The 23,586-nt window shown below is 60.0% G+C and overlaps 1 long non-coding RNA gene across 2 annotated transcripts; it reads right to left on the bottom strand.

The window, feature by feature from the left end:
- Window positions 1-491: 491 nt before the first annotated feature.
- Window positions 492-7,366, bottom strand: LOC123350636. 2 transcript variants are annotated; one of them, XR_006573782.1, is made up of 2 exons: window positions 7,313-7,366; window positions 492-1,133 (listed from the first exon to the last, which is right to left on the bottom strand). It is a non-coding gene; the product is annotated as an uncharacterized LOC123350636 (long non-coding RNA). The 2 variants fall into 2 exon arrangements; XR_006573783.1 differs by lacking the exon at window positions 7,313-7,366 and adding an exon at window positions 4,813-4,905.
- Window positions 7,367-23,586: the final 16,220 nt, after the last annotated feature.

Raw genomic sequence — 23,586 nt, 5'->3', positions numbered from 1 at the left:
TGGGTGTTTATTCCCCCCTGCCCTGAGGGGTCGGATCTCTCTGCTCGGGGCGCTGGCGGAAGATTTAGCCTAAAGAAGCCCCTGTGCGCTCGGTCTCTCGCACTGAGCAGTGAGGATGCAACACAACCCCGGCCTGGGCGTGCGGGTGCTGGGGAACACGAGGGAATCAGGAAAGCACCTCACCCCGAGGAGAAGATTGGCTGCATCTTGTCGTTACAAAGACCACCCAGGGGCCTGGAAAACACTCCTCCTACCTAGGAGAGAAGTGGAGTCTAGTGGTTTGCACAGTGAGGCCTGAACATCAGGACTCCTGGGTTCTCTTCCTATCATTGGGATAGGAGTGGGGTCTATTGGTTAGAGATAGTCTCTGCCCTGAAGAATTTATGGTTTAACTAGCCAAGCCAGAGAAAGGGTTGGAGACGGATGTTAATATAATTCCATGCTATTGACTTGCAACGAGAAAGAAAATCCGAGTTGTAGCCTTTTGACTCCTTAAAAAAATTTTTTAACTTCTTGCTGACGTGTGGTGGGTATTTGCTAGGAAATATCAGGACTGTCAAGTCTGTTCCTTCCCTGGTTTTCCAGTCAGGGAGGGCTGAGGAATGAGCCGTGGGAGATTGGTTGAATCTTTCGCAAAGAACGTTTTTCTCCAAAGAGTTTCTCTGGTGTTTGAGTTAAAGAACAGAGTTTTCAAGCAGACTGACTACAAATGAATAAAGTCCTTCCCGTCTCAATGGTCAGCTGTTCGGCGGCGTGGCATCTCTCATGCCAGTTCTCCAGTTGTCCGGACAGTCTTGTGGGGGAAGCAGGGCAATCGTAACAGTAATTAATACCTAGCTCTCGTACAGGGTTTATTTACAGCTCAAAGCAGACAAGCCCTGGGGAGCGAATGGCAAACGCAAGCAGAAAAAATAATGAGAGAGAAAAATACATCCAGCGAAAGAGGGCACTGGGCCCTTTTGTAGCATCACTGCTCCTTTGGTAGGTGCCTGTACCTGTTCGTGAGTGAATCACAGATCCTCAGGGAGGTGCCTAACTCCCATGGGAGCCTGGCTGCTAAGCATTAGACACTGAACACGCACCTGGAGTGAGACAGCTCCTGCCCCGGAACAGGCGAGCGAGGATCACGATCCCTATGGGACAGATGGGGAAACTGACACCCAGATCTCCAAAGGTGTTTAAGCGCCTAACTCCCATTGGCTTCAGACGGTGGGGAGCTGGGCCTAAACAGAGAATCTCCTAAGAGCCCGTCCAGGCTTTCCCGGCAGCCCCACCTCTCCCGGGGAGGGCTCTCTCACAGCCAAGGGGGGCTGAGGGTTGTAGCTGGAGAGATGGGGAAACCAGCCCCCACTGCCTTCCTGTAGGACCCCAGCCCTGCCTGAGGGCTGGCAGGGGACTCAGTGCCCAGGCCGGAGGCTGGCTCAGGGGCCCCTGCTGCTGATGGGGAATATTTGGAGCTGGGCTAAGACCCAGCAGACTCGTTCCACACACAAGCCGTCGCGTGGGACTGGCTCTGGGCACCGGCCGTTGGGATTCTCAGCTGGGACGCTCCAGGTCCCCTTCCCGTTTCACCAGGAGGCCTGGACCCAGGGCGCCGCTCTCCGAATGGGTTAAATGGCTCTGTGCCATGGGACATGCCCCAGCACGCCCTGCCCAGGGCCCTGGGCGAGTGCTTAGTCACAGCAGGGCTGGGTGGAGCGCTGTGCGGTCAGCTCTCCTGTTCCCAGAACAGGCTGGCAGCCCGGACTCCGGGGTTCTGCCCCCAGCTCTGAGACAGGAGTGGGGTCTAGTGGTTGGAGGGGCTTAGGATCCAGGTTCTGTAACCAGCTGTGGAAGCCTGTGGTTTGCGTGGGGGTGGCTGGGCATCAGGGCTCCTGGGTTCTATTCCTGGCTCTGGAAGGGCAGTGATGTCTAGTAGTTAGAGCAGAAGGGATTAGGAGTCAGGACGCCTGGGGTCCATGTGCAGTTTGGTGGTTCATTGGCTGGGTGCCCTAAGGCAGGTCATCTCTGCTCTCCATTCCTCAGTTTCCCCTCTCTGAAGCAGAGTGGATCGCCCGGACCCACAACCCTCCCCCCCCCACACACACACACTTGGCAGTGGTGGGAGGGGTCAGCGAGCGGCCTCAGAGGGCTTTGGCCAGAGACAGGGCTGTAGAATTGCAGACTTGCTCCTGGGTGGATTCAGCCCCCCAGCCCCTGAGTGGAGCTCCATGAGCTCCGGCGCCCCCCTGCCCTGGCCAGCTCGGGTGATCCTTGGACGCCAGCCACGGGCAGTTCTGCTTTTGTGCCGTGCGCTGCCTGCTCCGCCCCTCTTATCGCGGGGGGGGGGGATTTGCATGGACACAGCAGCCCAGTGTCTCACGGACCTGCTGCCAGCTGACCAGGAGGGCTGGGACACCACCGCCCACACTGGGCCACGCGGTCACTTGTGCTCTCACACGCAGGGGGCCGGGTGTGAGCTCCTGGGGCCAGGCTGGGGGCAGTCACATGCAGGGCTGCCATGGAAAGGCAGTCGGGGCTAGTGAATAGAGCACTGGCCCGGGACCCCTGGGTTCTATCCCCAGCACCACCCCTAACTTGCTGTGTGAGCCTGGGTATATTATATCCCTCTCCTGTCTCTCCCGCCACCCTTAGACTAGTCAGATGGTGAGTTCTACAGGACAGGGACCATCTCTTGTGATGTCTGGGCAGCGCCCGGCCCGACAGGGCCCCGATCTCGGTCACCGTGTATCTGGGCAGTGCCCAGCACAACAGGGCTCTGATCTCAGTCACCGTGTGTCTGGGCAGTGCCCAGCACAACAGGGCTCTGATCTCGGTCACTGTGTGTCTGGGCAGCGCCCGGCACAAGGGGGCCCTGATGTCGAGTGAGGTCTTTAACCATTACCATAATACCAGTAATAATAACAACCTGCTAATTCAGTCAGTGTGGCACAAGCACCTTGGCTTGAGGAGCTCCCTGACCAAGACCGGGGCCCTTCCATGCCAGGCGCTGCACAGACACACGAGAGACAGGCCCAGCCCCAAAGAGCTTCCAGTCTAAACAGAGCCGTAGGAAGGGAGGATGAGTCTGCCACAGGTGGGGAGGAGTCTGGGGAAAGCAGGGAACTGACCCCTGGACTCCTGAGTCCCAGCCAGCGCTCTAACCACAAGGACGCGCTGCCTGTTCCCTGTATCTCTGCCTCTGACACCTTTCTATTTGCTTGCCACCAGTCTCCAGCTGGCAGCATTGTGTCCATGTCTCCAAGCCCTATTACAGGGTGTTATGGAAGCCAGTCCCTGGGCCAGTGATGGCAGCGGGTGCCACCCTGATAAGCGCCCCCCACCAGTTTTGCGTTGGCCTTTCTTCTCCTTTTTCTCTTTCTCGTTCCCCTGTTCGGTCCTGCTGCATTTGGCGGCAAACAGGAAGTCCTGGTTAATGGTTAACGCCGGCGGCACCGCACTGACAGGTGCGGGCCAAGGACATGGAGAGATAAGGGAACAGACGGTGGCAGCGGTGGGATCGCTGTGGGGACCCGCCCCTGCGATAACACGTCGCTGCCCCGGTTAACTCTTCGCTTCCCTGCGCTGAGAGGGCTGAGAGTGGGGAGAAACGGGCGCCCGGCTGGATCGGGGCCTAGCACTCGGGGGGATCCAGCTCTACTCAGATGGGGACTAGTGCCAGGCTGGGCTGTTAAATGCATGAAGCGGGTTAGTGGGTGGCCCCCACCTGCCCACGTGCACCGGCTCAGCAGCTGTCACCAAAGGCTCCTGCCCTGCAATGGGCTATCGCCCCCTGGTGGAGCCAGGAGGGAACTGCATCCCCATGCTCATTCCCTCCTGGGGAGAGGCCGGCTCAGATCCCAATGCGCTCAGTTCACTGGGGTAAAACGCGCCCCACCGCACCATGGCAAAAGCCGGCACAAGAGCCTGATGCTGTTTAGGTCCCATTTGAACCAGATGTGCCAGAAAGTCCCATTCGAGCCATCTGTGCCGGGCTGCATTCCCCCCCCCCCCCCCAGAGGCTGGTTGTCCCAGCAAAGGTCTGAGCCCCCCAGCACACAGCCCTGTGCCTGGCGACCGGGGACTCAGCCAACCATCCTGCCGGGGGCCGTGTCACCAATTCTTATGGGTCTCCTGGTGCTGTTATTGGGCGGGGGTGTTGAAAAGCCCCAGCTCCCGGATTCCTAGGAGGGCCTGAGTCGCCCCTTTTTTAACGAAGGAAGTTGAGCAGCTTGTCAAAGTCTGGGGCCCTGGGGACCTTCCAGCTGGAAGTCGAGATTGATGGAATCTGGGATTTTCTTTGATGCAGCCTTGTTTTCTGACCAAGAATGTACACAGGCCTCTTTAGCCAACACCAGACCCAACATTGCTCTCTTCAGCTTTCTACACACACACACACACACTCACCCCCACTGACCTCAATGGGGGTTTAACCCAGCCCATAACAAGGAAGCACCCAGCTCATAAGAGAAGATTCTAGCCTTGGGGGGTGCAGAGGAAACAGGAGGCCCCCGAAAGCTCAGACAACTTGGATCAGCTTGGGCAGCTGATTTTGTTGTTACTTTTCTGAGGATTTTGGGGTGCAGCTCCAGAGTGGGGATGCCTGCGCCAGGCTGTGCTCTGCCTCGCCCTGCCGGAGCTGGATTCGCCGTGTGGCGCTGACGGGTGGAAATGATCGTGGGTGGAGCCGGCGGGTCTGGCTCTGGCTCTGGCTCTGGCTCTGGCAGACACACAGGGAGCAGAGCTGCCGGGCAATGGTTAGAGTGGGCATTGACCGTGCTCTCGGTTGTCTCAGATTCATGGCTGCGCACCCGAGGGAGACTGAGGACTCACCTCTCTCTAGCCCAGCCACGGGAACTCTGCTGGCCCATCCAGCAACCAGGCCTCTGCCCACAAGCCAGGGGAAGCAGGGAACTGTGGGGATTCTAAAAACAGCCCAAAAGGGGCAGATCAGGGGATGGAGCAGAAAATTTTCCCCCGTAGCTCCCTCCATTCCCTGGGTGGGGGCTGGTATCCCACAATGCCCTGCGTAAATCTCCCACAAGGCAGTGCACCGGACGGCAATGGGGTGGCGACCCACAGTGCAGAGCGGCTTTGGCCAGCGAGGACACTCGGGCTCAGCAAAGACGGCCGAGTGCCCCGCGTGCCAGGGACATGGCAGTGCCAGCACCCGACTGTGTGACACACGGGTTCAGGCAATGGCAGGGGACTCTTGGGTTCTACTCTCAGCTTTGCCACTGATTTTTTTAACTCCGATGTGCCTCAGTTTCCCCCTCTGCCCGATGGAGGCTAACGCTCCTGGCCTGGGCACAATGCTCTGGACAATGCGTGGCTGAGCTGAGCAATGCCTTAGGGCTGGTCTACGTGGGGGGTTACGCCAGCCTCACTACAGCTGTATAATGACTGGGCTGGGGCGGTTTCCCCCTGCGGACCAGCCTTTCCCAGCCCCCCACCCCTCGCAGGGAGCGACCGATTGGCTGCCAAGTCCATTTCCAGGCATCAATAGTGGAAAAGATCAGAGGGGCTGATCCCCACAGGGGTCTTCGTGCCTTAAGTGGGGGGGTCCTAACTGACCTTTGACCTCACATGTGTCGATTGCCTGCGAGGGTCACCGCCAGCGGAGGTCAAAGGACAGCTCAGTCTCTGCCCAGTCCCTGGCTCTCCTGCCTTGGTAGATCCCTCCCCTTCCCCCTTCAGCCAGAGCCGCTCAGGGGCTCTGCAGCCCTGGGGTCGTGCTGGCCTGTGGGGGCCGTGGGGCCAGCCAGACACAGATCAGGACCCCCCTTCCCTTGGTCAGGCTAAGCCAAACGGAAGAGTTCAGGGGGGTGCTGGAGCTGGTCGGTGTATATCGGCTTTTCGGTGTCCGGTCACGATGTGGGGCAGTGGGTTTGTTATTTTAGGGTCTCGCCGGAGCCATGGGGGTGCTCAGGGGTGTGAGGTCTGTGCCTGCTGGATTGTTATTGTAGGGCTGCGTCCGCATGGGCGCCAGGTTTGTATAATTTTTGAGGGTGCCCAGAATGGGTCCAAGCGGAGCCGTCCCGTCCATAGGACGGACTGGGGCAACCGCCCCAGGACCCGTGCTTTGGGGGGCCCCCGCCCTTCATGGGGATGCGGTGTCCTAGGCGGCCTGGGGAGTTAGCAGGGGGGCCTGGCCCCAGTCCACCCCCCTGCGCTCTGCCCTGCCCGCCCCCGGTGTCCCTTGCTGGAGGGGACGGAAGCTGGAAAGAGGCAGGGCGGAGCGGGGCAGGCTGGGGCGAGGTCGCTTGCTGCTGCAGGCGCCAGGCTCCCCGCTAGCCCCGCCATGTTCCTGAATATTGGTGGAGCACGGGCACCACAGGCCCATATAACTCGCCACCTGTGGCTGCGTGGGGGCTGGGACTGTTGGTTGTCATTGCAGGGCAGCAGAGGGGCTGTGTTATTGTAGGGCTGATCTGGGGGGAGGGGCTGGACACACTAGCTTGTTACTCTGGGCTTGCTGAGGATTACGGGGATTGCTCTGGTGAGGTTGGTTTGTTATTGTAGGGTAGCTCAGGGGCTGTTGACATTGGTTTGTTATTGTAGGGTAGCTCAGGGGCTGGTGATGTTCGTTTGTTATTGTAGGGTAGCTCAGGGGCTGTTGGTGTTGGTTTGTTATTGTAGGGTAGCTCAGGGGCTGTTGGTGTTGGTTTGTTATTGTAGGGTAGCTCAGGGGCTGTTGACGTCAGTTTGTTATTGGAGAACCCTGCACACATGTGTGCTGCCCGTGTGCCCCGTGCCACCTTCACACACACTCTGCACAGTTCCACCCACCCCTTCACACACATCAACATGCACCCATCCACAGGCTCCCGTGCCGCACATGTGCCAAGATCCTGAGCCAGCCCTGCCGTTCTGGGCCTTCGGGGGGTTGTGGGGGGAGGATCATTGGCTCCCTGAACTGCCTGCCCAGCAGGGGCTGCCACACAGTGTGGAGCAGCCCTGGGAGGTGAGGAAGGGTGGGGAAACTGAGGCATGGGGCAAGGAAGTGACTCATTCACAATCCCACAGGGAATCTGTGGCAGAGCCGAGGACAGAACCCAGGAGTCCTGACTCCAACCCCCCCGCTAACCCCAGCACCCCACTCCCCTCCTAGAGCTGGGAGTAAAACACAGCCCGTCCCCATCCCCGTTCTGCCCTCTAGACCCCACTCCCCTCCCGGAGCTGGGACAGAACCCAGGAGTCCTGCCTCTCAGCCTGCCCTGCTCTGGCCACTGGACAATGCTCCCCCTCACGGCTGTCACTTTAGCAGACTGCTTGAAGGAGCTAAAATAGGAGTTGGTTCAGCCCTTGGGACCCCCGTCCCCCCCGCACTCACCATCCCAAGGGACGGATCTTATCTGGCTGGAGGCACCTTTCCCCTACTCCCCAGAGGTGAGTGACTGATTAGGAGGCCGGGGATGGACTTTGCCCCCCCAGCCCAGGGGACGTGGGCTCCATGTTTGCCTTCGGCCAGGGGACCCGTGCAGGGGTCAGCGCCAGGAGCCGAGCCATTGGGAAAGAGATGGCTGGAGGTGTGGGGGGGGACTGCCCAGGGCATGGGTGTGTGTGTGTGTGTGTGTGTGTGTGTGTGTGTGCATGTGCATGCGTGTGATTGTGCGCACGCGCCATGTGTGAAACTGTGTGTGTGAGACTGACACTGTGTTCCCTGCTGCCCCCTGCTGGAGGGGAGGAGCCCTGCTCTGTGTGTGGGTGTGGGTGTGGGTCTGTCTGTACATACATGCTTTTGTGTGTGTGTGTGACTGAGTCTGTGTGTGTGTGTCCCTGCTGCCCCCTGATTGGGGGGGGAATGACCCATGCTCTGTGTGGGGGGTAGGGGTGTGGGTGTGTGATTGTGTGCACACGTTCTGTGTGTGTAAGAGACTCACTCTGCATGTGTGTCCCTGCTGCCCTCTGCTGGGGGGACGAGCCCCGCTCTGAGTGTGAGTGTGTGTGCCCGTCCCAGATGTTCCCTGCTCGGGGGTGGGGGTGGGGGGGGGAGCCCTGCTGTGTGTGTGTCTGTGTGTGTCTGTGTGTATGTATGCAGTGTTGTTGTAGCTGTGTCAGTCCCAGGATATCAGTGGTTCTCCACCAGGGGTACGCGTCCCCCTGGGGGTACTCAGAGGTCTTCCGTGGGTACATCAACTCACCTAGATATTTGCCTAGTTTTACCACAGGCTACATAAACCGCACTAGCGCAGTCAGTACCAACTACAGTTTCATACAGCCAATGACTAGTTTGTCCCGCTCTATGTACTACGCACTGAAATGTAAGTACAAGATTTATATTCCAATCGATTTATTTTATAATTAGATGGGGAAAATGAGATCGTCGGCGATTGGTCAGTAACAATGTGGCTGTGACACTTTTGTATTTTTCGGTCTTATTTTGTAAGCAAGTTGGTTTTAAGTGAGGTGAAGCTTGGGGGTAGGCCAGACAAATCAGACCCCTGCACGGGGTACAGTCGTCTGAAAAGGCTGAGAACCACGGGATCAGACAGACAAGGTGTGGGAGGTCCAGTAATATCTTTTATTGGTCCAACCTCTGTTGGCGAGAGAGTCGAGCTTTGAGGCCACACCGAGCTCTTCTCCAGGGCTGGGAGAGCGGCTCAGAGCGTCCCGGCTACATACACGGTAGACCAGACGGTTTGGTGTAAGGTGCAGGGCCGGTGCAATCATTTAGGCGACCTAGGCAGTCACCTAGGGCACTAGAATTTGGGGGGCGGCATTTTCTTCGGCAGCGACCGCGGCGGCCGGATCTTCAGCCGCCCTGGTCTCCGCTGGCATTTAGGCGGAGGGAGCTGGGGCAGGGGAGCGCAGGGAGGGCCACCTGCAGCAAGTAAGGGGGGGGAGGTGGCACACAGGGGAACTCCCCGCCCCAGCTCACCCCTGCCTCCTCCCCGAGCACTCTGTGGCTGCTTCACTTCTCCCGCCTCCCAGGCTTGCGACGCCTAAGCTGCCACAGGGGGGGCGCCTCGTGGCGGAGCTGCCGTGGGGGGGCATCTCCGGGCGGGGGCTTGGGGATGGGGGAGGGCGCAAGGTGGAAGTTTCGCCTAGGGCGCAAAACATGCTTGCACCGGCCCTGGTAAGGCGTGAACACAGATTTCAAGGGCCCATGCCAGGCAGAATGGCCCGTTAACGCCCCTGCAGTCACAGGACACAAACAGGGGTTGGTGGGTTACCGACTGCTGTAATAAGCTTTGTGCTGGGCGCCTGCCGGTGGGGCAGCCGAGAGCCCGGGCAGCACCCAGGCCCCTGGCGGGGAGTGGGGAGCTGGGCAGGCACAGCCCGGCTGGGAGCTGGGAACCCGGGGGGCAGCCGGGCTCTAGCTGGTGACAGCCCGAGCAGTGAACGGTTTTCTTGTCAATTTCGGCCGCAGAGCCGTGCTATTGACAAGAATGCCAGCCCAGGGCCCATGGAAGCGAGGCCCTGTCTACACAGACGCTGCGCGGCGCTAACGCCGACGGAAGCCCCACGCCTCTCGTGGCGGGGCAGTTATCAGTGTGGTAGGGCCCTGACATCGGCGGGACAAGGCCGGAGTGTGGACGCTGACATCATAAGGCAGCTTACGTTGCCCGAAGGCTGGGGTGCAGCCCAGGCCGGAGCTCCCAGGCCGGGCGTTAGAAGGTGTTGTGCAGGTTTATTTGAGGCCGCGGCCGGAGAGGGCAGGCGATCGCTGTGTGGCCAGTGCTCACCCCCAGGGGCAGGGGCCCGGCTGTTATTAGCCTGGGGGAGCTCACTGGAGAGCACAGGGGTTGTTTGGTTTCAGGGACACTGGGTGCACTGGCTGAGGCACACCACACGTTGGGCTAGGCCCGGGTAGGACCCATGGAGCTGGAATGGTGCCTTCCGGGGCGGGGGGGTCGTAGCCGTGGGGATATGGCTGTGGGTTTTGCATCTATTGTTCTGCCAGGACACCTGGGTTCTTCCACCAGCTCTGGGAGGGGAGTGGGGTCTAGTGGTTAGAGCAAGAGGGGCTGGGAGCCTAGACTCATAGATTCAAAGATTTTAAGGTCAGAAGGGACCATTATGATGATCTAGTCTGACCTCCTGCACAACGCAGGCCACAGAATCTCACCCACCCACTGCTGTAACAAACCCCTGACCTATGTCTGAGTTACTGAAGTCCTCAAATCGTGGTTTAAAGACCTCAAGGTGCAGAGAATCCTCCAGCAAGTGACCTGTGCCCCATAGGAAGGCGAAAAACCTCCAGGGCCTCTGCCAATCTGCCCTGGAGGAAAATTCCTTCTCGACCCCAAATATGGTGATCAGCTAAACTCTGAGCATGTGGGCAAGACTCACCAGCCAGCACCCAGGAAAGAATTCTCTGCAGTAACTCAGATCCCACCCCATCTAACATCCCATCCCAGACCACTGGGCATATTTACCTGCTGATAATCAAAGATCAATTAATTGCCAAAATTAGGCTATCCCATCCTACCATCCCCTCCATAAACTTATCAAGCTTAGTCTTGAAGCCAGATATGTCTTTTGCCCCCACTGCTCCCCTTGGAAGGCCGTTACAGAACTTCACTCCTCTGATGGTTAGAAACCTTCGTCTAATTTCAAGTCTAAACTTCCTGTTGGCCAGTTTATATCCGTTTGTTCTGGTGTCCACATTGGTACTAAGCTTAAATAATTCCTCTCCCTCCCTGGTATTTATCACTCTGATATATTTATAGAGAGCAATCGTATCTCCCCTCAGCCTTCTTTTGGTTAGGCTAAACAAGCCAAGCTCTTTCAGTCTCCTTTCATAAGACAGGTTTTCCATTCCTCGGATCATCCTCGTAGCCCTTCTCTGTACCTGTTCCAGTTTGAATTCATCCTTCTTAAACATGGGAGACCAGAACTGCACCCAATATTCCAGATGACTAACACCTCCTTATCTTTACCGGAAATACCTCGCCTGATGCATCCCAAGGCCGCATTAGTTTTTTTCACGGCCATATCACATTGGCGGCTCATAGTCATCCTGTGATCAACCAATACTCCGAGGTCCTTCTCCTTCTCTGTTACTTCCAAGTGATGTGTCCCCAATTTATAACCAAAATTCTTGTTATTAATCCCTAAATGCACGACCTTGCACTTTTCACTATTAAATTTCATCCTATTATTATTACTCCCATCTACAAGGTCATCCAGATCTTCCTGTAGGATATCCCAGTGAAGCAGAGACTGGAAGGGCCTGGGGGCTGCAGGGGGAAGTCAGGGCAACACTGGTTCATGGGGGGGAGGTCAGGGGGACACACTGGCTCATTGGGGGGGGGGACAGGGCACCCCCACTGCATCCCCATACCCTGGCCTCTCTAGCCTGCTCTGCACCAACAGCCCATGCCAGCCCTGCCTAACGGGGCGCAGCGAGGGGTGGGGGGAGCACAGGACACTGCCCCGGCCCCACAGGCAACACCCCCTCTGCCCCCAGCCAGACCCAAGCAGGGACACAAGGAAACCACCACATGAGAGCCCAGTTCTGGGATCAAAGGGGGTTTATTGTCCCCCTATGACACAGGGCACAACCCCCGCGGCAGATATCCCAGGACTGGGGGCAGCTCCTCCCCAGTCAGGCTCCCCTTGGCAATCACACCCCAGAGCAGAGCTGGATTTGACAGAAAGACGGATTCTGGTCTCTGTGTCAAACCAGAGTGACTCCATTTTCTTCAGTGGATTGAGCCCAGATTTACATGGGCTATTTCTGACATCAGACTCCAGCCCTGTCCCCATTGCAGTCGGGGCTCGGGGGTGACTCCAGATTGATCCAGGTGTGTGGGGGGGGAGGGGGCTGAGATCTGAATTCGGCCCTGTCCCCATTGCAGTTGGGGGTGACTCCAGATCGACCCGGGGGGGGGGCAGAGATCTGAATTTGGCCATGTCCTCATTGCAATCGGGGTCACTCTGGATTGACCCCGGGGTGGCTGAGATCAGAATCTGATTCCTTGTGTGTCACAGACACGGGACAGTCATGGGTGGGGGGGGGGAGGGTAACGCCTGCTCAGTCTGAATCCTTCAGCTCAAGCCAAAACATTGTCACTGGCTAAAGACTTAGTGGAGGCTGAAGGTCAGAGGCAGGGATCGGGGTGGGGTGGGGGTGGGAACATCCTGCCTCCCTGCCCCCCCCCAGATGTTCTGCACAGTCACCCTTTGCCCTTGAATGGAGGTTTGGGTCAGCGCTGGGGACGGGGCCCAGCAGGGGGTGCTCCAGGGTAGAGGGGCCCAACGGGAAGCCCTGGCCTGGAGTGCTAATTGGGCGGCTGGTTTTGAAAGAGAGTTGGGGGAAGGGGCCAGGCTGAGACCCCCCCAATTCATTGCACACAGGAGGCACCAAGCAGCCGGGCCGGATGACTCCTGTGTCTGCGGGTGTCAGTCCTGCCCCCGCCCCCTGAGCTCAGTCAGAGTTTGGGGTACACATCCCGGCCGGGGAGTCAAATTCTGGCTGAAGATTTGGGGTGGGAGGGGACCAGTTTGCGGTTGGAGGGGCTGGAGTTTGATGGGTGCTCTGTAACAACAGGGGGGAGGAGGTGCGCAGCCCATAGGGAGCCCATCACCCCCAATCCGGGGGCCCCCCCAAATGGCAACTCAAATGGCCCCGTTGTGATCAGACGCCCGAGGCCGCGGCGGCTCAAGGGGGCAGCGTCTTGGCACTGCCCGGCCCTGGCATTGGCGCCCGTCCGAGGGGGGCAGCATGGGCCGGCTCCGCCCCCTCCAGGGCAGTGCTGCTGGTTGGCTGCTCCTTCAGGAAGTCCCGCCTTTCCCGTGCCCGCCGGTTCTGGAACCAGATTTTCACCTTGGAACAAACAATAGCAACAGTCACCGCGAATGTGGCCCTCAGACGGACCGGACACCTCCCCGGGTGCCATCGGCCCCAGCGCACAGAGAGGGAAACTGAGGCACAGAGCTAGGGCCGCACAGCGAGTCAGGGGCATAGCTGGGAATTCAGCCCAGGAGCCCTGATCCCGAGAGGCTCACTCGGGCCGTTGGAGACCCTCCAGCAGGGGGCGCCGCAGGAGCAGGAAAGCTGGGAACTGAGTCACCAGGATACTCCGGCAGGGATCATGGACAGGCTGGCTGCCCCGGGGCGCCCCCTGCTGGGGGATCCCCATCACCGACAGGCCGGCTGCCCCAGGGCGCCCACTGCCAGGGGATCCCCATCACCGACAGGCCAGCTGACCTAAACTGGGAGGAGTGGTTGATACGCTGGAGGGTAGGGATAGGATACAGAGGGACCTAGACAAATTAGAGGATTGGGCCAAAAGAAATATGATGAGGTTCAACAAGGACAAGTGCAGAGTCCTGCACTTAGGACGGAAGAATCCCATGCACTGCTACAGACTAGGGACCGAATGGCTGGGCAGCAGTTCTGCAGAAAAGGACCTAGGGGTTACGGTGGACGAAAAGCTGAATATGAGTCAACAGTGTGCCCTTGTTGCCAAGAAGGCTAATGGCATTTTGGGTTGTATAAGTAGGGGCATTTCCAGCAGATCAAGGGATGTGATCATCCCCCTCTACTCAGCACTGGTGAGGCCTCATTTGGAGTACTGTGTCCAGTTTTGGGCCCCACACTACAAGAAGGATGTGGATAAATTGGAGAGAGTCCAGCGGAGGGCAACAAAAATGATTAGGGGGCTGGAGCCAGTGATGAGCTGCCAAAATCTTAACAACGGGTTCCCTATAAAAAGTTCTGATTTAACAACGGGTTCCCTATAAAAAGTTCTGATTTAAGGGATGTGCGACAGCATGTATTTTTTGTACCAATAGGGTTACCATACGTCCATATTTTCCCAGGAGGTGATTAAGAACCGAAAAGCCTGACATGTCCAGGGAAATACAGATGTATTTTAACCCTACCTAAAGTTCTTTTTAAAAAATATGGGGCTGAACTAGAAATGAGCTCCATTTCAAATGTGTGGGTGGTGATCAGGGACAGTCTCAATTTTTGGGTCTTTTTCTTATATAGGCTCCTATTACCCCTCACCCCCGTCCCAATTTTTCACACTTGCTGTCTGGTCACTCTAGGGTGTGCACATGTGTGGGTCCCAGCTGCTCCCTGCCTCCCCCTCATTAAAGCACGTGTGCAGGGTTACTGCCCTGGGAACTGCAGGGCACCAGTGGATGTGGGGCTGGCTGCAGATAGGGGCGTGGGGCAGGGCTAGCTGGAGGCAGGGAGTGACACGGGCTGGCTGTGGGCAGGTGATGCAGACGGGCGGGCTGCGGGTGGCTCTGGGCAGGGGGTGGCTGTGGCAGGGGCTGCAGGCAGAGGCTGGCTGCGGGCAGAGGGTGGCTGGGGGCAGAGGGTGGCTGGGGGCAGAGGGTGGCTGCGGGCAGGGGCTGGCTGCGGGCAGGGGCTGGCTGTGGGTGGCTGGGGGCAGGGGCTGGCTGCGGGTGGCTGTGGGCAGGGGGTGGGGCAGGGGGCGGCTGTGGGCTGGGGCTGGCTGGGGGTGGCTGGAGCTGGCTGGGGGCAGGGGCTGGGGGCTGGGGGCAGGGGGTGGCTGTGGGTGGCTGTGGGCAGGGGGCGGCTGTGGGCTGGGGCTGGCTGGGGGCAGGGGGCGGCTGTGGGCTGGGGGCAGGGGCTGGGGGCTGGGGGCAGGGGGGGCTGGGGCTGGGGGCAGGGGGGGCTGGGGGCAGGGGCTGGCTGGGGCTGGCTGGGGGCAGGGGGTGGCTGGGGCTGGCTGGGGGCAGGGGGCGGCTGGGGCTGGCAGGGGCTGGCTGGGGGCAAGGGCAGGGGGTGGCTGGGGGCAGGGGGCGGCTGGGGGCAGGGGCTGGCAGGGGGGGCAGGGGCTGGCAGGGGCTGGCTGGGGGCAGGGGCTGGCTGGGGCTGGGGGCAGGGGCTGGCTGGGGGCAGGGGGCGGCTGGGGCTGGCAGGGGCTGGATGGGGCGGGGCAGGGGCTGGCTGGGGGCGGCTGGGGCTGGCAGGGGGCAAGGGCTGGCTGGGGCTGGGGGCAGGGGGTGGCTGGGGGCAGGGGCTGGCAGGGGGGGGCAGGGGCTGGCAGGGGCTGGCTGGGGCTGGCTGGGGGCAGGGGCTGGCTGGGGGCAAGGGCTGGCTGGGGCTGGGGGCAGGGGGTGGCTGGGGGCAGGGGCTGGCAGGGGCTGGCTGGGGCTGGCTGGGGGCAGGGGCTGGCTGGGGCTGGCTGGGGGCAGGGGCTGGCTGGGGGCAGGGGGCAGGGGCTGGCTGGGGGCAGGGAAGGCGGGGGAGGGGCGCAGATACTCACATGGGGGGGGGGAGCGGCTGGGAGCAGCAGGACGCAGCCGGGGACTCACCAGGGCCAGAGGTCCAAAGAGCAGGAGCAGCAACAGGGCCAGGAGGCAGCTCACACGGCTCTCGCAGCACAGCGCAGCGCCCCCCGGCGGCCGGGAGGAGGAATTACAGGCTTCCCAGGCAGAGCCCATCAAAGCTTCCCTCGCAGGGAAGCTAGTTAACAAGCGGTTCTAAAACCGCTTCTAAATTTAACAACGGGTTCGCGCGAACCCGTGCGAACCGGCTCCAGCTCACCCCTGGCTGGAGCACATGACTTATGAGGAGAGGCTGAGGGAACTGGGATTGTTTAGTCTGCAGAAGAGAAGAATGAGGGGGGATTTGATAGCTGCTTTCAACTACCTGAAAGGGGGTTCCAAAGAGGATGGATCTAGACTGTTCTCAGTGGTAGAAGATGACAGAACAAGGAGTAATGGTCTCAAGTTGCAGAGGGGGAGGTTTAGGTTGGATATTAGGAAAAACTTTTTCACTAGTAGGGTGGTGAAGAACTGGAATGGGTTACCTAGGGAGCTGGTGGAATCTCCTTCCTTAGAGGTTTTTAAGGTCAGGCTTGACAAAGCCCTGGCTGGGATGATTTAGTTGGGTTTGGTCCTGCTTTGAGCAGGGGGTTGGACTAGATACCTCCTGAGGTCCCTTCCAACCCTGAGATTCTATGATTCTATGATTCTATGAGCTGCCCCTCTGGTGTCCCTTGCTGGGGCATCCCCCTCGCCGACGAGCCGGATGCCCCAGGGTGCCCACTGCCGGGGGATCCCCCTCGCTAATGGGCTGGCTGCCCCTCTGGTGTACCCTGCTGGGGGATCCCCGGGCCGGCTGCCCCTGGGTGCCCCCTGCTGGGGGATCCCCGTCACCAACAAGCCAGATGCCACTCTGGTGTCCCCATCCGGGTGATCCCCCTCTCTGACAGCTGGCTGCCCCAGGGCACCTGCTGCTGGGGGATCTCCCTTGCCGACGGGCCGGCTGCCCCTCTGGTGTCCCCTGCCAGGGGATCCCCCTCGCCGACAGGCCAGCTACCCCTAGGACACCCCCGGGGGGATCCCCCTCACCGACGGGCCGATCCCCCTCGCCGATGGGCGCTGCCCCTCGCTCTAACAGGTGCTGATAACTGAGAGGATCCGTCTGGGGTTAATTCCCCGCCCAGCTCCCCCAGGCCCTGCCCGAGGCCAGAGCCTCCTACCTGGGTCTCGCTGAGCCCCAGCACTGCCGCCAACTCCCCCACCTGCCCGCTGCTCAGGTAGCGTGTCTGCCGGTAGCTGCCCTCCAGGACGCCGATCTGGGCCGCGGAGAACGGGACGCGGGGGCTGCGGGAGGCCCGGCCGGGGCTGCCCCCCCGCTTCGCCTCTGCAGGGAGGGGAGAGGGGAGAGGTGAAGCGGGCGGGGGGGCACAGCTCCCGGAGAGGAAGGACCAGGGCCGCCAGCCCCCCTTGCTGTTAATACCAGCCCCACACATTTCCTTCTGGAAGCCACAGCCCCAGTGCGGCGCTAGGGGGCGCTGTGCTGCAGGGAGCGGTGGGAGGCTCAGCAGGGGGCGCTCTCCCCTGGCAGGCAGGGCAGCCCCAGTGGGGCGCTAGGGGGCGCTGTGCTGCAGGGAGCGGCGGGGAGCTCAGTAGGGGGCGCTCTCTCCTCGCAGCCAGGGCAGCCCCAGTGGGGCGCTAGGGGGGCGCTGTGCTGCAAGGAGCGGTGGGGAGCTCAGTAGGGGGCGCTCTCTCCTCGCAGCCAGGGCAGCCCCAGTGGGGCGCTAGGGGGCACTGTGCTGCAGGGAGCAGTGGGGAGCTCAGTAGGGGGCGCTCTCCCCTGGCAGGCAGGGCAGCCCCAGTGGGGCGCTAGGGGGCGCTGTGCTGCAGGGAGCGGTGGGGAGCTCAGCAGGGGGCGCTCTCCCCTGGCAGGCAGGGCAGGCCCCAGTGGGGCGCTAGGGGGCGCTGTGCTGCAGGGAGCAGTGGGGAGCTCAGCAGGGGGCGCTCTCCCCTGGCAGGCAGGGCAGCCCCAATGGGGTTCTAGGGGGCGCTGTGCTGCAGGGAGCGGTGGGGAGCTCAGCAGGGGGCGCTCTCTCCTCGCAGCCAGGGCTGGCCCCAGCCTGTTGCGGGAGGACCTGAGATCCTGCTCACTCAAGCTGCTGGGGGAGCCGGGGGGGGAGCCCCCACTGTCCCGGCCATGCCCGGTGCCTCGCGGCACTGCCATTCCCGGGGGGCTGCACGGCCACAGTGGGGCTCACCCCAGGGCGCGGGAAGGGGGGGATCTTACTTGCCAGACGAGGCGGCTTGAAGCGGGAGCAGTGGATCCAGGCGTAGCCCGGTGGGGTCGACCCCCACGCTGCAGCCCCCTTGCTCAGCTCCTCCTGGCGCCCCCCTTCCCCCAGCCCCTCCGAGCCACCCAGGGCCAGGAGGGAGCAGATGGAGAAGTCGGCCACCCGCCGTGGGGGCTGGGCTGGCCGGGCTGGGGGGAAGCCTAGGGCTGGATCCAGGGGTCCTGCTGGGGGGGCAAAGCCAGGGACCCCCTGTCTGAGGAGGAGGGGCCAGGAGGTGAGCACCCCAAGCTGGGCACTGCCCTCCAGGCTGCTGAAGCTACCCATGGCCCCTGCGAGTAGGACTAGGGGACGGCAGAGCCTGGGAGAAGGAGGGGGGCAGTAGAGACCTGGGGGGCCCAGGAGTGTGCACTGGGGGCAGGGGCCAGCCAAGGGAGCGGGGGCAGGGGGAGCAGAGCCCTGGGGGGCAGGGGCCAGCCAAGGGAGCGGGGGCAGGGGGAGCAGAGCCCTGGGGGGCAGGGAGGTTAGCCGGGGGGGTGGGGGGCAGAGCCCTGGAAGATGGGGGGCCAGCAGGGGGAGGGTGCTCTAGCAGCACTGGCTGAAGCCCCGGCCCCTATTTAAGGGCAGAGCGCTGGGGAGAGGAGCTTTACCAGGATTTACCTGGGACCAATCAGGGCGCCAGGATCACCTGGCAGCAGCGAGGGGAGAGGAGGGGCCAGGGACACTGGGTTCCCAGCGTGGGGGTCCTGGGAGCGCTGGGCCTGAGCCCACAGGGAATGTGGTTCCCCCCCCAAACCTCACAGCTGGACACTCCCCCAGTGAGGGGGTCTGTGACAGCCCATGGGGAAGGGGGCTGCTGGCATCTCAGCGCAAATGAGAGTCGAGCCCTGCAGTGAATTATGGATGGGTTTCAGGGATCCCTCGTCTGGCGCTCAGATGCAGCCACCTCTGGGGTGAAGCGCAGCAGCTGTTTAAGAGACGCAGCAACACCACACTGCTGGTTGGAGCCGAAAGCGAAGGAGGATCCCATATCCCAGCTCACAACCCCCTCTGCGTTTCTAGCCCTGGGCTCCCCACACACAGCTCTGCTGGTGCCCCTCACTCCCGACCCGCAGCCCCTTGCGGGCCCAGCCCTGGGCTCCTGCCCCAGCTCTGCTGGTGCCCCTCACTCCTGACCCGCAGCCCCCTGCTGGCCCAGCCCTCGGTTCATCGGCTGGCATGTGGGGCGGGAGGGTGGGGGTTGGTAATGTGACAAGCTTTCCCCCGTGAGAATGGGCTGAGAACGGTAAACTCATTGCCCCTCTGCCCCTGCTCCAACCTGAACCCCAGAGCTCGGGTTCCCGGCACAGGCCCCCTGCCCCGGGGCCAGTGTGTCTCCCCCCTCCAGCTCCCACCTGCCCTCCCCTGCCTGGTTACCTGCCTTTGGCTTCATCTCTCCCCAAAGGCTCCTGTTACCCTGCTGGTTCCCCGGTGCCCCGGCCGTTGTCAGGAGAACGCTTGATCCTGCTGCTGGTTTCGGGATTAAGGCACCAGAAGAAGCACAAAAGAGGCTGCGAGCCGAGGGGCCACAATTAACTAATTACCTGCTCGACCTCTAATCCCCGGCGGGGAGTGCTGGGGCGCCCGTAACCCAATCGCCCCCCCCCCTTCCCATTATACAACGGGGCTCCTGGGAGACCGACTGACGCAGGCACAGCCGCCCCCAGCCTCTCGGCCCCTCCGCAGGGAGAGATTTGCTGAGAGCAGAGGGCTCCCTAATCCAGCAGACAAAGGCAGAGCAAGGCTGGATGGCTGGGAACTTAAAGGAGAGAAAATCAGGCTAGAAATAAAGTGCACATTTTTCAAAGGGAGGGGAATTAACCATTAGACAGAACCCAGGCGTCCTGGCTCCCAGCCCCAACCCACTAGCCCCCACTCAGAGCTGGGGGGAGAACCCAGGCGTCCTGGCTCCCAGCCCCAACCCACTAGCCCCCACTCAGAGCTGGGGGGAGAACCCAGGCGTCCTGGCTCCCAGCCCCAACCCACTAGCCCCCACTCAGAGCTGGGGGGAGAACCCAGGAGTCCTGGCTCCCAGTCCCCCTGCTCTAACCCACTAGACCCCACTCTCCTCCCAGAGCTGGGGGAGAACCCAGGAGTCCTGGCTCCCAGCCCCCCTGCTCTAACCACTAGACCCCACTCTCCTCCCAGAGCTGGGGGAGAACCCAGGAGTCCTGGCTCCCAGCCCCCCTACTCTAGCCACTAGACCCCACTCTCCTCCCAGAGCTGGGAACAGAACCCAGGTGTCCTGGCTCCCAGCCCCCCCTGCTCTAACCACTAGACACCACTCCCCTCCCAGAGCCGGGGCTAGAACCCAGGAGTCCTGAACAATGGGATGGCAGCAAACAGCATCTTAATTTGGGGAGTGGGTTTAGTTCAGAAGGGATAAGCTAACTGCAAAGAGAAGGGAAGGGGGGCGAGGGTGAGGCGGCTGAGGTGAAGAGATGCTGGGGAGTGGGAAGGTTGGAACAAACACCCAATCCACCCAGGGCAGAGAAAGCAACAGCAAAACTGCAAAAAGTTCTTTAAATCACAACTGGGCGTCTCTCTGTAAAAGTGCCTCTCTAGCTCAACCACCAGATCCGGGCTGGCTGCAGGCCTGGCTGGCTGGATTCCCTGACCCCGGCCAGGAAGGCCTCAGGCGGGACGATCAGAATGATCCCTTCCGGCTTGAGAACCTCCGAGTCGTCCCACGTGCTGGGACCCAGGGAGCTGATGGTGCCGGCTGGCCGCAGATCACAGGGTTCCCTGGACTGGTCTCTACATAGATCCTCAGAGGGTGTCGTGTGAGATCTCTTCTCAAAGCCTGCGTCACGCCAGGCGCCATAATCACCTCGAAACCTGCGTATGGCTAATGCGTAGGGAGTTACGCGTCTGCACTGAAAATCACGCTCGCAAGGGCCGTGTGTTGGGGCTGGTCCGCAGAAGGTGATGAACAAACTTCTTTCAGGCAGGAGACACTTATCCGTCTGCCTGGCTGCGTGTGGCTTGAGCGTGGAGCACCTCGCCGTGAGCGCCGGCGTACGGGCTGAGCAAAGTGCGAATCGAGTGATGGCAAAGTCTGCAAAGGAAAAAAAACAAGCTGCTCGGTTTACAAGTGAAGAAAACGAATTGTCGGAACTACGTCTGGGGGTGCAGAGGTACACCCCACTATACTAGCCGTGGCTTGTCTTCTGGATGGAGGATCACAGCTGGTCCGGCGGTTTAATGCTGGGAGAGACGGAAGAGCGGCTTGTTATGTGCAGACTCTAGAATGGGGGTTATGATTTGATTTTATACGGACCCATTTGTTTCCATTAATTCTACTTGCGTCTTCTCAAATCTCTATTCTGCGTTAAAGAAACGTCCACCTGTTTTCGCTAAGACGTACCTAAGTGCTAGACACAAGGTGAGTGCGGTAATATCTTCCGTTGGTGGACGGTACAAGCTTTCGAGCTTACGAGCTTTTCGAGCTGGTGGAATCAGGGAACTGACCCCTGACAGGCACAAATAAGGTTTCCTCACGCTAAGGGCAGGTGGTAGTGAGGTGTCCTGCAATGCTGAGTATCCCTGGGAAGTGTCAGACATCCATGGGGCAGAGACTGGCTGCAAAGCTGATCTAACGTGGACAAGATTCTCAGGCTATAAACTGCTTTAAACTCGGGAGGGGAATATCTATCACGTCCGTGATTTAACAACAACAAAAAATCCCAGATCATCCAGAGGGGAATGTTTACTGTACTCTGTAATCACCAATGTCTGGACAGCAGGAAATTCAGGGGAAATTAAAGTGGAAGTTTCTGGTTAAAAAAAATAAAATTAGAAAATTATAAAAAAAAATGTACAGTTGAGGTCACCAGATTAACCTTAACTCCACCCCCAGGGTCAAGCAATCTTAACTTCATCCCCTCCCATGATACTTTCACCAAAACAATGGCAAGTAGCAGATATACGCAGGTAACTGCCCCAGATCAGCCTTAGCTTTGTGCTGTATTGAGTCAGCCAGCCTTAAATCCACCTCCCTTCCTATCTCATCAAATAGACTTAACTCTGCCTCTACTTCCCGTTTTATAGGAAAGTATGAACAATGCACACATCAACCTTAACTCTGCCCCTTTGTGACAAAATTCCTTTCCTCTGTTCCTTTCACCAAACAGCCTTATAACTTTGGGGGCACAGTATACAAGAACTGAATTAACGTCCAGAATTAACACCCTCAAGAATGGCAAAGACGCCACTCTAAAGGACATTTGTACTGAACAAATAAAACGTGTTGGGCCAGCAATAAAAACCTAGTTACTTAAGATGTTTAACACATGCTCAGGCACATACAAAGTTCCCAAGATCTGGCAACAAACATAGGTTGTGGCTCCCTTGAAGCCTAAGCTGATTGTATCTAATTTGCATATCAATTCGAGTTCAGCAGTTTCTCGTTGGAGTCTGTTTTTGAAGCTGTTCTGTTACAAAATTGCCCCCCTCAGGTCTGTTATTGAGTGACCAGACAGGGTGACATGTTCTCCCACTGGTTTTTGAATGTTATGATTCCTGATGTCAGATTTGTGTCCATTTATTCTTTTGCGTAGAGACTGTCCGGTTTGGCCAATGTACACGGCAGAGGGACATTGCTGGCACATGATGGCATCTATCACATTGGTAGTGTGCAGGTGAATGAGCCCCTGATGGCGTGGCTGATGCCAACTCCGTCCACATATCTATTCAAGTGACATCATCATAGGACCTAATCACATCAGCCAGGGAGCGGAGCGAGTTGGGTAGGGGGTGGGGTCCTGGGGGACAGTTAGGGTGGGGGGGTCTCAGGAGGGGGTGGTCAGGGGACAAGGAGCAGGGGGGGTTGATGGGTTGCAGGTTCTGAGGGAGGCAGTCAGGGGCAGGACGTGGGTGGGGGTTGGATGGGGGGGGACAGGCTGTTTTGGGAGGCACAGCATTCCCTACCTGGCACCCAATACAATTTTGCAACCCCGATGTGCAGGGCCGGCTTTAGGAACTGCGGGGGCCAGATTTCAACGGGGCCCTGGCAGGGATGACTAAAAAAAAAACTTAAAAAACACATGGGGCTTGTACCCACCAGGCGGTGCTCCAAGTCTTCAGCGGCGGGTCCTTCACTCGCTCCAGGTCTTCGGCGGCACTGAAGGACCCACCGCTGAAGTGCCACCGAAGACCTGGAGCAAGTGAAGGACGTGCTGCCGAAGACCTGGTAGGGAACCAGTTGTTAAGATTTTGGCAGCTCATCACTGCTCCCGCCCCCCTACAGGATGGGCCTGATGAGGCCGCCCGTGCCGGGAAGTGAAAAGTGTTGGGAAGGGGCCACAGCCCTGGCCTGGAGGATGGGTGCAAAGGTGGAGGGAAAAGGTCAAGGCCATGGGTGGGATGAGATCCAGGGTCTATGTCCACTGGGGTGGGGGTGGCGGGAGATCACTGGGATTGGGGCCGTGGGGTCAGGGATCAAAGGGCATTGGGGAGTAGGGTGACCAGACGTCCTGATAAAATCAGGACTGTCCCGATATTTAACTCTTTCTCCCGCGTCCCGACCGATGTCCGATTGGGTCCCCATTAGTCCCGATAGCGTAGGGTCGCCAGGCGTCCAGTTGGTGCGGAGCTGACTGGCTCCCTACCCGGCTCCACGCAGCTCCCCGGAAGGGGCCACATCTCCCTCTGGCTCCAAGGCACAGGGGTGGCCAGGGGGCTCCGCACGCTGCCCTCGCCATGAGCGCCGGCTCCGCAGCTCCCATTGGCTGGGAACTGGGCCAATGAGAGCTGTGGGGGCAGCGCCTGCCCCAGCCTCCTTGCAGCTTCCTAGGGCTGTGGTGCGCCCCCTCCTCCCCCATGGCTCCGGTGGGGGCTGTGATCCTGTGCCCCCCCCCCCCGCGATCTGGTCACCCTATTGGGGAGGCTGCTGAGATTGGGGTCAGGGGTCAAAGGGCATCAAAGGGAGGCTGCTGTGATCAGGGCAGTGGGGCCAAGGGTCAAAGGGCACCGAGGAGAGGTCGCTGTGGCTGGGTTCATGGGTCAAAGGGCAGGAGGGAGCAGTACCATCCCCCCCCCCTCCCCCGGCAGGCAGCACCAGGCGACGGACTCGGTTACCCAGCAC

Source organism: Mauremys mutica, chromosome 15 (genome assembly GCF_020497125.1).
Source record: "Mauremys mutica isolate MM-2020 ecotype Southern chromosome 15, ASM2049712v1, whole genome shotgun sequence".
Lineage (NCBI taxonomy): Eukaryota > Metazoa > Chordata > Testudines > Geoemydidae > Mauremys > Mauremys mutica.
Note: the sequence above shows the minus strand (reverse complement) of the source record. Positions and strands in the feature narration are given on the sequence as shown.